Here is a 13,687-nt window from a genome sequence, read left to right on the forward strand (position 1 = left end):
TCAATGGCTCTCGGCTATGTGCAGATGTAGGGTTGCGGCCGTATATTTTTCTCCTCCCTCCATTTCGTTCAGACCATCAGTCTCTAACAGTTTCCTCAATCTGCCTCCTCTCTTTATTTATTCCTTATAAGCTCTTATGATCTAGAAAACAAATATTTAAAAAGCAAACGTTTTTTAAAGCTACTCCTTCAGGAAAAACTTCTGCTCAACTCTTCTGGATGGCACAGAAATGAACTCCCGATGGGTGAAAAACTTATTTTCTTATCCATTAAAAAATGTTTGCTAAATTTGTAGCAAGATTTATAGTTTGTGACACTTCCTCACTCCTCATTTTGCTAACTTTTTAATAAATTTATTGTGTAGGTCTGGGTAAACTAGGGAAACAAATCCACAGAAACTCATATGTATGAGAGAGTTTTATATAAAGGGTAAGTGTACATTAAGAAAGCATCCCAACCCAGTGCTGTGCAAGCTCATAAATCCAACATTAACCCATATGTCCAATGCCAATCCACAAAGTCCTCCTCAATCTCACAAAACACACACAATGACTCCAAATGCAGTAGGAAAACCGAATCAGTGAGCTTGTAAGTATCTCAGTGCTGACAGCAGCCTCCACATGGCTGCTCCAGCACCCAGGGCTGCATCGGGGTAGGCCCATGTGGCTTCTTCTCAGGGGTGTCTTGCAGGAAGTGTGACTCTTGCCAGCTGCAGCAGGGAGCTAGCTAAGGCAGCTGCACCTTGGTCCACCATCAGAAAGCAAGAGACCTGAAAACTAGAAAGGTGAGCCTCACCGAGTCATTTATCTCTCCTCCCTTCAGTTAATTCCACATGTGTTTATTGGCCAGGTTGGCACAGTGAACCTTAACTATCTCATTTATCTTTCTTCAGATGTTAGAACAACATTTGTAACTTTGGTTTTCTCTTGTGAGAGTGATTCTTTCCATCAAAGTATTATTATTATTTTGCTTTTAAAAAGAATTTGAAGGGTCAATACAATGTGAAATCTTATCTGAGACACAGTATATTTCTGAGAGAGAAGACTAGTTGAAATGTATTTTCTGTAAGTGACAAAAATACATAACAAATTTAATATTTTCAGCAATACAGAAATATTGACATTATATAGAGACTTGAGTCAGAGTTCTAAAGCAAGTCGGAAAATATTTTTTACAAAATGCTGCTGAATGGGATGTCCTTTACATTTGTTGATAGTAAATTGTGACCCAATATTTATACCAATAATTCAAATGGAAATTGACTAGCTCTTGCTTTTCCTTGGTGCAATAAAGAGAAACATGCTTTTATTAAGGAGGCAGTCACCATTCAATGAGTGTACCTCACTGATATCACAGTGGATATTTTATGACCAGTTGTCCACACACAATAACGGACAGTGAACACAGGTGATTCTATTTCCTTATTTTGCAGACTAGGAAACTGAGACTTTAAAGAAGGTGGCCATTTTACTTGAATTTTTATATTCTCTAGAGAAGCAAAACCAGAACGCTAACACATATATATAATATATATTTATATAGATAACATAAGAAATAAACAATCTATAAAGCAATACAAATGGCTCAGTAAAACTCACTCCCATGAGACAGCTGTGAGACACTGGCAGTCTTTCAAGTCTTGAGGGCTGCTGGGTAGTCCTCTGTAGAGAAATTCAGGCTATCTGGCTACAGGCAGCAAACAGTAAGGCAGGTAGGTCACCAAAACTCAGCCAGATGGCAAGGCCTGACAGTCCCCAGCTCAAAAGATGTATATTCCAATAGTGTGGTGAAGCAGGTCTTGAAGGAACCTCAAATTACAGTGACACAGTTCACGGGTTAGGTGTCCCACAGGCAGTGTAGCTTGCAAATTGAGGCACAGAACAAGCAAAGTAGCCACACACTGGTCTGATGATAAAAGAGCACAAGACAGGAAAGGCTCACCGAATCATTGATCTCTCCGCCCTTCAATTAATCCCACATGTGTTCATTGGCCATCTTGGCACAATAAACGTTGACTACCTCAATATATGATTTTTATCTTCATTGTTTTGCATTTTATTTTTTAATTTAGCTATTATGTATTTTATTGTTCGTATATTTTCAAAATAATCAGGTATATTGGGGGAATTTCTTTCATAATCTATAATTTTACTCTTACTCAAAACACACTATTTAGAACTTCTGAGGCAAGTTGGCTGCATACTAATAAGCATAGCATCTCCTCGACAACAAAAAATGGAAATAGAGGGAATAGCTAGGATCTTTGAGAACCTGGAAAAGAACTTTAACATAAACTGGACCAAGGTGTCTATACTTCAGAGACCAGCTGCCACTATAACCACAGCCTTTGCTGCCCACCCCCATCGGCCTTTGTAGCTGCCAGAACACAGCAAAACCTGCCATGCATTGTAGCTCCCACCACCACAGTCCACATTTAATGATGCTGTCACAGACCCGTGCATGTGTTGACCAACATAAAGTTTTGCACCTAAAGGATAGCAAAAAATACACACACACCTCAGTGATGACAAAGAATGTTAAATGGGCTAAATGCACTAGTCAAGAGTAGCAGACTGAATAAGAAAAAAAGACTCAGAAATATGCTGTGTAAAAAAATAAAACATACCATATACACAAAAAAATACCTCTATGAATCCAAGATTGGAAAAAAATATATATCAAGTTAATAAGTTAATGGCAACTGAAAAAGCAGGAGTGGCAATATTATTTTCTGATACAATAGAATTCAAGGCAAGATCTATCAGAGATGAGAACACTGAAGAGATGTGTGCTATTAAAAAAATGTGGTGAAGAAATCTGATAGTGCCCAACTATCAGAAAGATATGTCCAATGTCTTAAAGGCTTGTCTTAAAACAAGCAGCCATCCAAGTGAGGTGACAGGTAAATCTGCAGAGAGAAGCACACCAGCCCATGTGATCCAAGGATTGTAAATAATAAAATCTAGGACCAGAGGAGGGAATTGTATTAAAGTTTAAAATCTGAGTACCTGTTTGCAGAAGACTTTGGATGACAGTGAAATCCCAAAATCCACTGGCAGGGTCCCCACTTAGAATAAGGCTCCAGTGAATTCCCCTTGACCATTGCCCAGGGTTGTGACTAGCTTTTCTGTAAGAGAGAATGCATTGGAAAGTGGAGTAATGCAGATATACGTGGGTTAAAATTTAACAACTTAGCATTTGTGTTCCACTGTGACTCATTTTAAATTTTTATAGTTTTTATCATTTCGGTTAACTTTTCAACTGAAGATTGTTTTATTTTATTTTGTTACTGCTATTCACGTATTTTTCCCTTTTTGTGTTTGCAGGTTTTTCTTTACATGAAATCCAGGATAGGTAAATCTATTTAGACAGTAATTTGATTAATATTTTCTTGGGACTATAGTAGGGGAATTTTGGAGGAAATGTGGAGCCAACGGACCAGAAAGAAGAAAATATTCTAAATCTGATTGTAATTATGGCTGTGCTACTCTTTTAATATGTGTAAACTATCAAACTTTATGACATGTAAACGATATATCACTAACACTGTTAACAATTTTTAGCATCCATGATGAAAGACAAAGAAGGGCATTGCATAATGATTAAAAAGGACAAAGGAACAGGAAGACACAACCAAAATAAATGTCTATGCACTGAATGAAATACTCTTGAAATAAGTCCATCAAAATCTTACAGAGCTAAAGAGAAAAATAGACAATTTCACAATTATTTTAGGATTTTTAATACACAATTCTTGAGGATAAAGTGATCATAAGAAAATACACTCAATAAATACACATAAGAACTAAACAATGGTCACGACCTCTTTGGGGGTCAAATGACCCTTTCACAGGAGTTACCCGATTCATAACTGTAGCAAAATTACATTTATGAAGTAACAATGAAAATAATTGTATGGTTGGGGCTCACCACAGCATGAGGAATGGTATTAAAGGGTCATCGTGGCATTAGGAAGGTTGAGAACCACTGTGAGCAAGGATGTAGCTCTGAGGACCAAAGTGGGCCTGACCCAAGCCATGGTAATTTTAACTGCATCATATGCATATGAAAATTGAACATTGAAAAAGGAAGACTAAAAGAATTAATGCATTTGAATTGTGGTGCTGGAAAGAATATTGAGAATCCCATGGGCTGCTAAAAGGACAAACCAATCTGTCTTGGAATAAGTACATCTACAGCACTGCTGAGAGGCACCAATGGCAAAGCTTCATCTTATGCACTTTGGCTATGTTGTCAGGAGAAACCAGTCCTTGGAGAAGGACATGTGCAAGGTAAAGTGCAGAGGAAGTGAAAAAGAGGAAGGCCTTAACACAGTGGCTGCAACAATGGGCCCAAGCATAGGAACTATATGAGGATGACACGGGATTGGGCAGTATTTTGTTCTATTGTGCATAGGGTCACTCTGGGTCAGAACCAACTCGATAGCACCTTACGCCAACTAACAACATATAATCGTACTTTGACTTTCATGGACTTTTTAAAGCTTTAATATGAATTTTCATATGAGAGACTAGTGGTCTGTTCCACAGTAGATTTGGCTACTGATACTGGGCTTCTCCATTGTCTACTTTCCACAGATGGAGCCAGTTTTATTCCTGTGCATTCCATTCATGGAGTGCAACATGCGGTCTGTTTATGTTGTTGGAAAATTGTATTTGTAATGAAAAAATTATTTGTCTTGCAAAATTCTATCCTGAGACCTCCATCATGGTGTGCCCCATTGTCAACTACTCCTCCTTCTTTTTCATTTTTACCTGTTGCCTTCCCATCACCAACAATGCTGAATGTATCTTGATGGAATGATCCATTTCAGACTGCAAAGTGGGTAATAATCTTCAGTGGTTTCATCTTTGGCAATACTGGTTGGTGCTGCATTATGACCACCTGGAGTTGCAAGGTACTCAAACGACAGCTGGTGAAGGGCTGCCTCTTTGAAGTAGAACCAACTTAATGATGCAGTTGAAGTAAAGCTCTGGGACTCTTCATTTGCTGATGTGAACAACTTAAAATGAGAATAAACTGCAAATATTCCTTGAAAAATCAGAATTTGCAACATACAGACTGTGAATATAGGAAAATTGGAAGTTGTCAAAAATGAAATGGAACACCTTAAAATCAATATCCTAGGCATGAACGAACTTAATTGGACTGGTATTGTCCATTTTGAATTAGAAAATCATACAGCCTAGGATGCCAGGAATGACTAATCGAAAAGAAATAACATCTCATTCATCATCAAAAGAACATTCCAAGATCTAGCTTGAAGTGCAATGTTGTCATGGATAGGGCAATATCCAAACGCCTACAAGGAAGACCAGTTAATATGACTATTATTCAACTATACGCACCAAAGAATGAATACTGCTTATCAATTCTCCGAAGCCTTGTTGACACTGTTTTTCTTTGACTTTATAATAAGCCACAAGCTTTTCCAAAGATCCTCTCCCACCGTTTCTGCTCCCGTGGGAGTAGTCACTGTGGCTTTTTTCCATCTGTCTCGCTACATTGCTTATTCAGTAGAAATCGGATTTTGGGTTTAGAGTTTTTGTATTATAATATTTTATACTAAATATTTTCCAAATGTTTCAATATTAAAATTCTCTCTCTTTCTCTCTCTCTGATTTTCTGTTAAACTTATATACAATTTTGGGTCTCCAAAATCACTCAGGTCTGTTATTCAATTATTTACATATTAATAGTGAGTAAAATATGGATGTTCTCCAAAACTGTACAACTCTTCTACAACAAAGGCTTTATTAAAAATTGTTTTTAGACAATCATAAAATAAGAACTAAACAATGCAATAAAAATACTTTGCCTCCTTGATATTTACAAAACACTCTACCCAACAACAACACAGTTTATATTCTTTTCCACTACACTGTAACATTCTCTAGGATAGACCACATATTAGGACATTAAGCAAGCTTTAATCAATTAAAAAGTATTGAGATTGTAAAATCTATATTCTCAGACCTTGTGTTTATATACTTGGGAATCAACAATAGAAAATGCAGGAGCAAAATTTCAAATGCATGGACACTAATAACAAACTGCTTATAACCTACTGGGCATTCAATGAAATAAAAAATGAAATAAAACTTTCCTGGAAACAAATGACAATGAAAGCTAAATATGAAAAAATCCTCTGGGACAAGGCAAAAGCATTTTTCAGTATTACTTTAAACACACATAAAAAAGAAGAATAAATAAGAACAATATTTTAACATCACATCTTCAACAACTAGAACAGGAGCAACAAAATAAACTTTCAACTGTGAATAGAAAAGAAATTATAAAAATAAGAGCAGATATAAATGAATTACAAAAGGGAAAAACAGAAAATGAATAGGACACAAAGTTGGATATTTGAAAGGATTATAAAAATTGACAAACCACTTGCAAACTTAACAACAGAATATAAAGAGTAGAAACAAATATCAAGAGGAGCATGAAAACGGTGATATCACAATGGAACTAAATGAAAAATTTTAAATCATAACAAATTACAACAAAAGTCTATAATCCAACAAATTGGAAAACCTACATGAAATTTACAGATTTCTAGAAAAGAACTATCTCCTAAAATTAATACTGATTGATGTAGAACATCTCAATAAAGCCATAAAAAAGAAGAAATTGATCAGGTCTATAGGCACCAATTCCACAAAAACTCTTCCAAAATAGAAAAAAGGAATGCAAACACATGAAATTATTTTATGAAGTTAGCAAAGCAATGATATGAAAACCAGGCATGGACAAAATGCAAAAACACAAAAGGTCCTAGCCAATATTTCCACAATATTTTAAAAAGATAATACAACACAATAAAATGAGCTTCATACAAGGTATCCAGGGATGAGATTCATATAAGGTATCCAAGGATGAAGCAAAGCAAAAGAGCACATAATCATATCAATTGGCACAGAAAAGGCATTGGACAATATCCACCACCCATTCCTGATCAAAATAATCCAACAAAATAGGAGTAGAAAGGAAATCTCAAGACCATTATCACCATATATTAAAAACCAATGACCAACATCTCACTCAATTGGGAAAAACTGAAAGCATTTCCTCTTTGAAATGGGAAACATACAAGGATGCCACTTTTTCCCCCTCAAAATTCTGTTGGAATATTTAGCTAGAGTCATTACACACCAAAGCAAAAGCAAAGGAATCCTAATAGACAAAGAAGTGAAACTTTCTCTATTTGCAGATGTATGATTTTATACAAAACTCTATAAATGTTGGCAACAATCTAAGGATTCAGCAATGAAACAAGATGTCAGAATAATCCACAAAGCATCAAATGGGATTCCTGTTTACATACAAAGAGAGCTCTGACAAATCTCTATCTATCTATATCATTTATAATAGCCACACAAAAGATGAAATTATTAGTAATACACCTAACCAAGGAAACAAAAACTTGTACAACAAAAACTACATAACACCACTACAAGAAACCAAAAGAGACCTACATAAATGGAAGAATAATCCATGGTCATGGATAGGAAGGCTTAATATTGTGAGAATGTCAATACTACCCATCTCAAACTCAGAAATCACTGCCATTCATTTGATTCAATTCTGACTCATAGCTATCCAACAGGACAGAGTAAACCTGCCCTTGTTGAATCTGAGACTGTAAATCTTTATGGGAGCAGAAAGCCTTGCCGTTCTCCTGTGAAACAGCTGATGTTTTCAACCTGCTGACCATGAGGTTTGCAGCCGAATGTGTAATCACAAAGTCAAAGTAATCTATCTGATCTGATTCAGATACTATCTTCATTTTTAAAGAATGGGGAAAAAAACGAATTACTAACTATATGGAGAGGAAAGACACAGAATAAACAAGGAACTTAAAAAATGAAATAGGAGACCTCTCACTTTCCAACCTCAAAATAATCAAAACAGCCTGTTACTGTTACAATGGCAGATACATACACCAAAGGAACAGAACAGAGAACCCCATAATAAATCCATCCACGTACATACAACTGATTTTGACAAAGGGCCAAAATATTATATGGGAAATTGATAGTCTTTTTCAAGTAGTATGCTGGCAAAATTGAATCTCCATGCGCACATGGATGAAAGATAACACAACTCTCATGCCATGTACAGAAACAAACGCAAGGTGGCTGAAAGACCAGGATGTAAATCCCAGAGCTATAAAGATCATCAATGAAAAAATAAGGACAAACTTAAGGGCCCTGTTATAGGACTTAGACATACTATCAAATATAATGAAAGAGACACCGTAGGAGACTGGGATCTACTAAAACTAAAGCATTTGTGTACATCAAAAACCTCCATCAAACCCATGGACTAAGAAAAAACTTTTGCCCATGATACAATAGATAAAGTTTGAATCTCTAAAAATCTATAGAAAACTAAAACACCTCCATAAGCAAAAGATGAGAAAAGGACATGAACAGGCAGTTCATCAAAGATATGTAATGAAAAAATTATCATGACCATTAGCCATTTGTGAGCTGCAAATCAAACAATGATGAGAACCCACCTAACGGTGACAATAACTGCCTAATTAAACTAACCCCCCACACACACACACAAACACACAAAAAACAAAAACTTCTGGAGAGGGTGCAGAAGAAAGATTAGAATCACCTTAAACTGTTGGTGGAACTGTAAACATGCTCAGCCATTGTGGAAAATTATATGGTTCTACATCAACCACTGGGGATATACCTAAAAGAAGCAAAAGTCATAAACAGACATAGACGCAACATACTCATTGCAACACTGTTCATAGTTGCAAGTAGTTGGAAACAACCCAAATTCCCCTATGTGGAAGAATGCAAAAAGAACCTTTGGTACATAAACATAATACAATGCATTGCTTGCTAAACAGACAGACAAACAAAGCAATGATGAAAACAGAAGCACCTCATGTGTATGGGACTGGAGAACATGATGCTGAATGAAACCGGTCAGTAACAAAAGGACACATATTGTATGAGACCACTACTATAAAGCTAAACAGAGAGACAAAAACTTGGATACCAAAGAGAACAGACTAAGGAGGTCATCGAGGGGAGGGGCAAGGGAGGGAAGAAAAAGCAATGGACTAGAGGGGTGACAGGTGTTCACTTGGGTGAAAAGGATCACAGAGGTGGAAGGTGTGAGAGGTAGACTACTGGTGGATGAGTGATATCATTTTTATTTCTTAGATTTATATACATGAGGTATTTTCATCTTTCAAGGCAAATCTGTTCTTGCTATTATTTTTAAATATTTATATATATATTCTCTCTGCCTATTATTGACATGAATATTGATATCTATCAAATCAAAACAATTTAATTTAGAACTATTGGAATAGCTAAATATATACATTTACTTGAGGACACTGAACAAATTCATAATATTTAGTAATGCCATCTATCACCCATATGTCATAGCTGTATGTCTGCTGTTTTATCCTAATTATGGAGCTCTACCTCCTGACTTTTTAGTTATTTTAATATCTTTTTATGTAGATTACTTTGCCATAAACAGTGATAATTGTGCATACTTTTTCTTTTAATGCTCTCAATTTCTTCATCTATAGAATGAAGATAAATATAATACTTTTGGCTAAAATTGTGAAAATTAAAGGGGATGCACACATATAAGCCATATAAAACAAAAACATTAGCGTGTATATGAAAAAATCCTCTATAAATGTTGCTGTTGCTGTTTTTTCTTTTCTTTTATTTGTTGATACTGTTACATTTGAGGAAACTAAAAATAGTAAATAAAAATTTTAATGATAACTTTGTTGAAGTATTTATAATAGATGAATTTTATTATTTAAAACATATGCTTGTATGTTACATTTATTTAGAAATGAAAAGTCCTTGAATTTTATCTTGAAAGCTACATATCTGGTTCTCCCAGTTGGCTGTTTAATTTAATAAACTATGTTAATAGATTTCCTAATGTTGGAACACCTTTGTTATCTAAGCTTCTCTGGGTATGTCATGGTATGTTTTGTTGTTAACATACATATAAATTTGTTTTATCATCATTTTAATTAGGAATGATATCTATAGAATCAATCAGATTTATCTCTAGCTCTCTTTCTTTGAACTGTCTGTCAAATTTTATCAGGGTTATCTTCTCTTCAGAGAATTATATAGGCAGCGGTTTATATTTTTCTGTGATTTGAAACAATTTATATAAATGTAAAAAATTTGTCCCTTTATATTTAAACAGTTATACTTTACTTTAAAAAGTAAAACAGATTTTATCTCTACTCTGCTTAACAAACTTTTCCACAGATTCTCATTACTCTTGGGATAAACCTGCGAACTCTCAATAAAGGCCTAAGTGCTGTGCCCTTCTGTGTTTCCCTTAGGGTGACTCTGAAAGAAGGCAGTGAGGCAATCTCTCTGTTCTGTAAGTGTGCCATGTTCCTTTACAGCACAAGGCTTCTGGGCTGGTTGTGACTTTCACCCATAATTCACTCTTCCCCCTCACATCCCATTCTTCCAATTCTCATCTTTCAGGTCTCAGCTTGGATGATCTTAAGAAAGTAATTTCCTAAATAATCTATTTAAAGTGTACCATCCTGTCATCCTCTATCATAACAGCCTATTTATTTTCTTCATAATATTAAAAGAATACCTAATGTTTTTTTCTATTATTATACTCAATAATTTCCTTATTAAGTGCCCATCTTTCTCATAGAGTTTTAGACCCATATTTTGGGTGCAAAATTGTGTTTTTATCATCACAGACATCTTACAATAACACTTGTTTTTCAGTTTCGCAATCATGTTTATAGCATTTTGGGGGGTTCTATTTGAGAACTCTGAGTCATAAGTAATTTAAGGATAATTTGTGTGTGTGCATATTTTAATCGATTCAGCGAGGAATGTGAGTCTTCTTATGGTAAACATTTAATTGCCTCTGCTTGGTTTATTCATTTAGATTCATTGCTAGGTGGGTTGGAATATGTAGCCAAATAAATTTCATAGTTTAAAAGGAATTGGGGTGTTGCATTTCCTAGGCTTTTGCATATCTGAAATGAAGAAATGTGATTTTTTTAGATATATAATCTTTTTCTTCTTCAGAACTCTAATTTGTATGCTTATTAACTTGTAGTTTTGAATATAAAAAGGAATTCAAAAACATCACAGAAACTAAAATTTATATACATACAAGAATATATATACACTGAATTTCTTAATGTAAGCTCTGTTAAATTGAAGACATTTTGTAAGAGGTGATACCAGCATTTTAGTCATCTGAGGGTCACGGGAATTTAACTATGTCAATATAGTTGGTTTTTGTTGTTGCTTGTTTTTACATTATTAACTGGAGAAAATTGTGCTGCTTAAAGGTGTTTTAAGATAGATAAACAAAAAGAAGTCCAAAGGAACCAAAGCAGAATGATAAAGGTGAATATCTAATGATGGCTCATGGAAATTCTCATAAACTTGGTCTTGTTCTATTAGAGGACTGAGCGGGAGTATTATAGTAGTCAATGAAACACTGATGAAGTTTACCTGGCATTTTTCTGGTAAAGCTTTGCTAAAATTTCTCAGAATATTCTCATAATAAGAAAATGCTATCATTATGAGGACCTCCAGAAAGTCAATAAGAAAAGTGGCTTGAACATCATCGAACCGGTTGCCGTGACTTTTACTCTTGACTGCTCCACTTTTGCTTTTACTGGACCACTTCCACATCTCGTTATCCATTGCTTTGATTGTGCGTTGCCTTCAGAATCATACTGGTAAAACCATTTATTCAAATAACTATAGCAAGAGATTTTTGGTACAAAGCTTGTTTTTAACATCATAGACATCTTACAATTAACACTGTCTTTCAGTTTTACAATCATGTTTATAGCTTTATAAATCTCCGGTTTAATCTCCTGTTATAGTTATTTGAATCGAGATCTTGATCCCATTTATTTAAAAGTTTTGTTCAATCTTAGGCTTAGGCTGTATTCTCTAGAGAAGCAAAAACATTGACACATATATATTTATATAACTATGTCTACACATATATATTTATATAACTATGTCTACATACATATCCATACCCATTTATAGACTTTTACATCAAAAATGTGGCTAACAAAGTTGCAGAATTGAGCAATCCAGTCCAAGCCCTGACAGGTTTAAAATCTGGGACTAGATACTAAGTCGGAGGCTTCCATGACTTCAGAGCTTTGTAGATAAAACCAAGATCAGCAGAAACGCTGCAGTTGGGTGGTCACTGAAGGAGATGAATCCAAGTTCATCAAGTCAAATGGCAGGAAGTTGGTGGACCCAGGATTTTAGACAGTATGACATGCTGTTGGCTCATGTCCAAAGAACTGGAGGTTGATGAAGAAAGGGCAGGATCAAGACACCCCCAAAAGCAAACAAGCTTTTCCACTGTGTCCAGTAATATAGTAAGTGGCCCACACCCCTGAAGAAATTTCCTTTAAATTGTATCAGGGCTGTGAACTAAGTAAAGGGGTTGCATTCCACCCTAATCTTATACTGATTGGCTGTTCAGAACAGGACCCATTTGGTTGATTACATTGTATTGGGTAACGCCATGTGTGGATTAGTTGACCTTCATTGTCAAACAACTGAGAGTGTTGGTCCAACCAAGTTAACGCAAAACCAATCAAAAACGCACTTTTTGCCTGAAACTAATCTGAACCCATTTTTATTTCATCTATCAAGTCTAAAGTTTGCTCAACCTCCTCAGTTAGAATTGTGTAAGCTGAACCAATTGAGATGTCTATTGTGTTGGATATTGTTTCTGCTGTTACTCATTGGTCCTCCTAATAAGGGTATGAACAAAATTGTTTCCTTGAAATTAATGTGGATAATCTGTCACCACTGGCTTCATCTTCAACATTGTATTCTCTCTTCTTAAAATGAGCTATACATTTGTAAATTGCTGAGTTTGTGGAGCATTATCCCGTAAACATTTTTCCCCCAAATCATTTTATTGGGAGTTAATGCAGATAGCATATCATTCTATAGATCAATCACATCAAGTAGTACTGTACAATTGTTATCACAATCAGTTTCAAAAATTATTTTCCTTCCTGAACTCCTTGACAGCAGTTCCCTATAGCAGTGAAATCATACAGTATTTATTGTTTTGTGATTGATTATCTTCACTCAAAATAATGTCTTCCAGAACCATGAGGTGTTTCATGGTTTTATCGCTGTTTTTCTAAGGATGTCTAATATTCCATTGTGTATAGGTACTAGAGTCCTGTAATTCAATCTTCTACTTATGGGAAATTAGGCTGCTTCTAATTTTTGCTAGTGTGAACTGGGCTGCAATGGAGATGGGAGAGCATATGTCTGTGATCAGTTTCTTATTGCTTTGGGTACGTGTCCAGTAATGGTATTGCTGGGTCTGATGGTATTTCAATTGTCATCTGTTTTAGAAATCAACATATTGCTTTTCATGATGGTTAAATGTATTTAAATGCCCATCAGCAATAAATAACGGTTATAATCTCACCACACCCTCCCCAGCATTTATTGTTTTCTTTTCAGTTTTTTATTTACTACAGTTATGGGTGCTTGATGGTTGTTTTTAACTTGCATTTACTGGATGGAAATTTCCTCTTGTGTTTATTAGCCAATCAGAACTTATCTTTTATGAAGCATCTGTTTAGGTTCTTTGCCTAC

General features: G+C 35.2%; 1 pseudogene; it reads right to left on the minus strand.

Moving 5' to 3' along the window:
- The window catches only part of LOC101645969, a 61,757-nt pseudogene extending 50,032 nt beyond the window's left edge, over positions 1-11,725 (minus strand).
- Between the last annotated feature and the right edge of the window lie 1,962 nt (positions 11,726-13,687).

The sequence above is a fragment of the Echinops telfairi genome, unplaced genomic scaffold, assembly GCF_000313985.2.
Source record: "Echinops telfairi isolate 266 unplaced genomic scaffold, ASM31398v2 ScPeMD7_7427;HRSCAF=8465, whole genome shotgun sequence".
Lineage (NCBI taxonomy): Eukaryota > Metazoa > Chordata > Mammalia > Afrosoricida > Tenrecidae > Echinops > Echinops telfairi.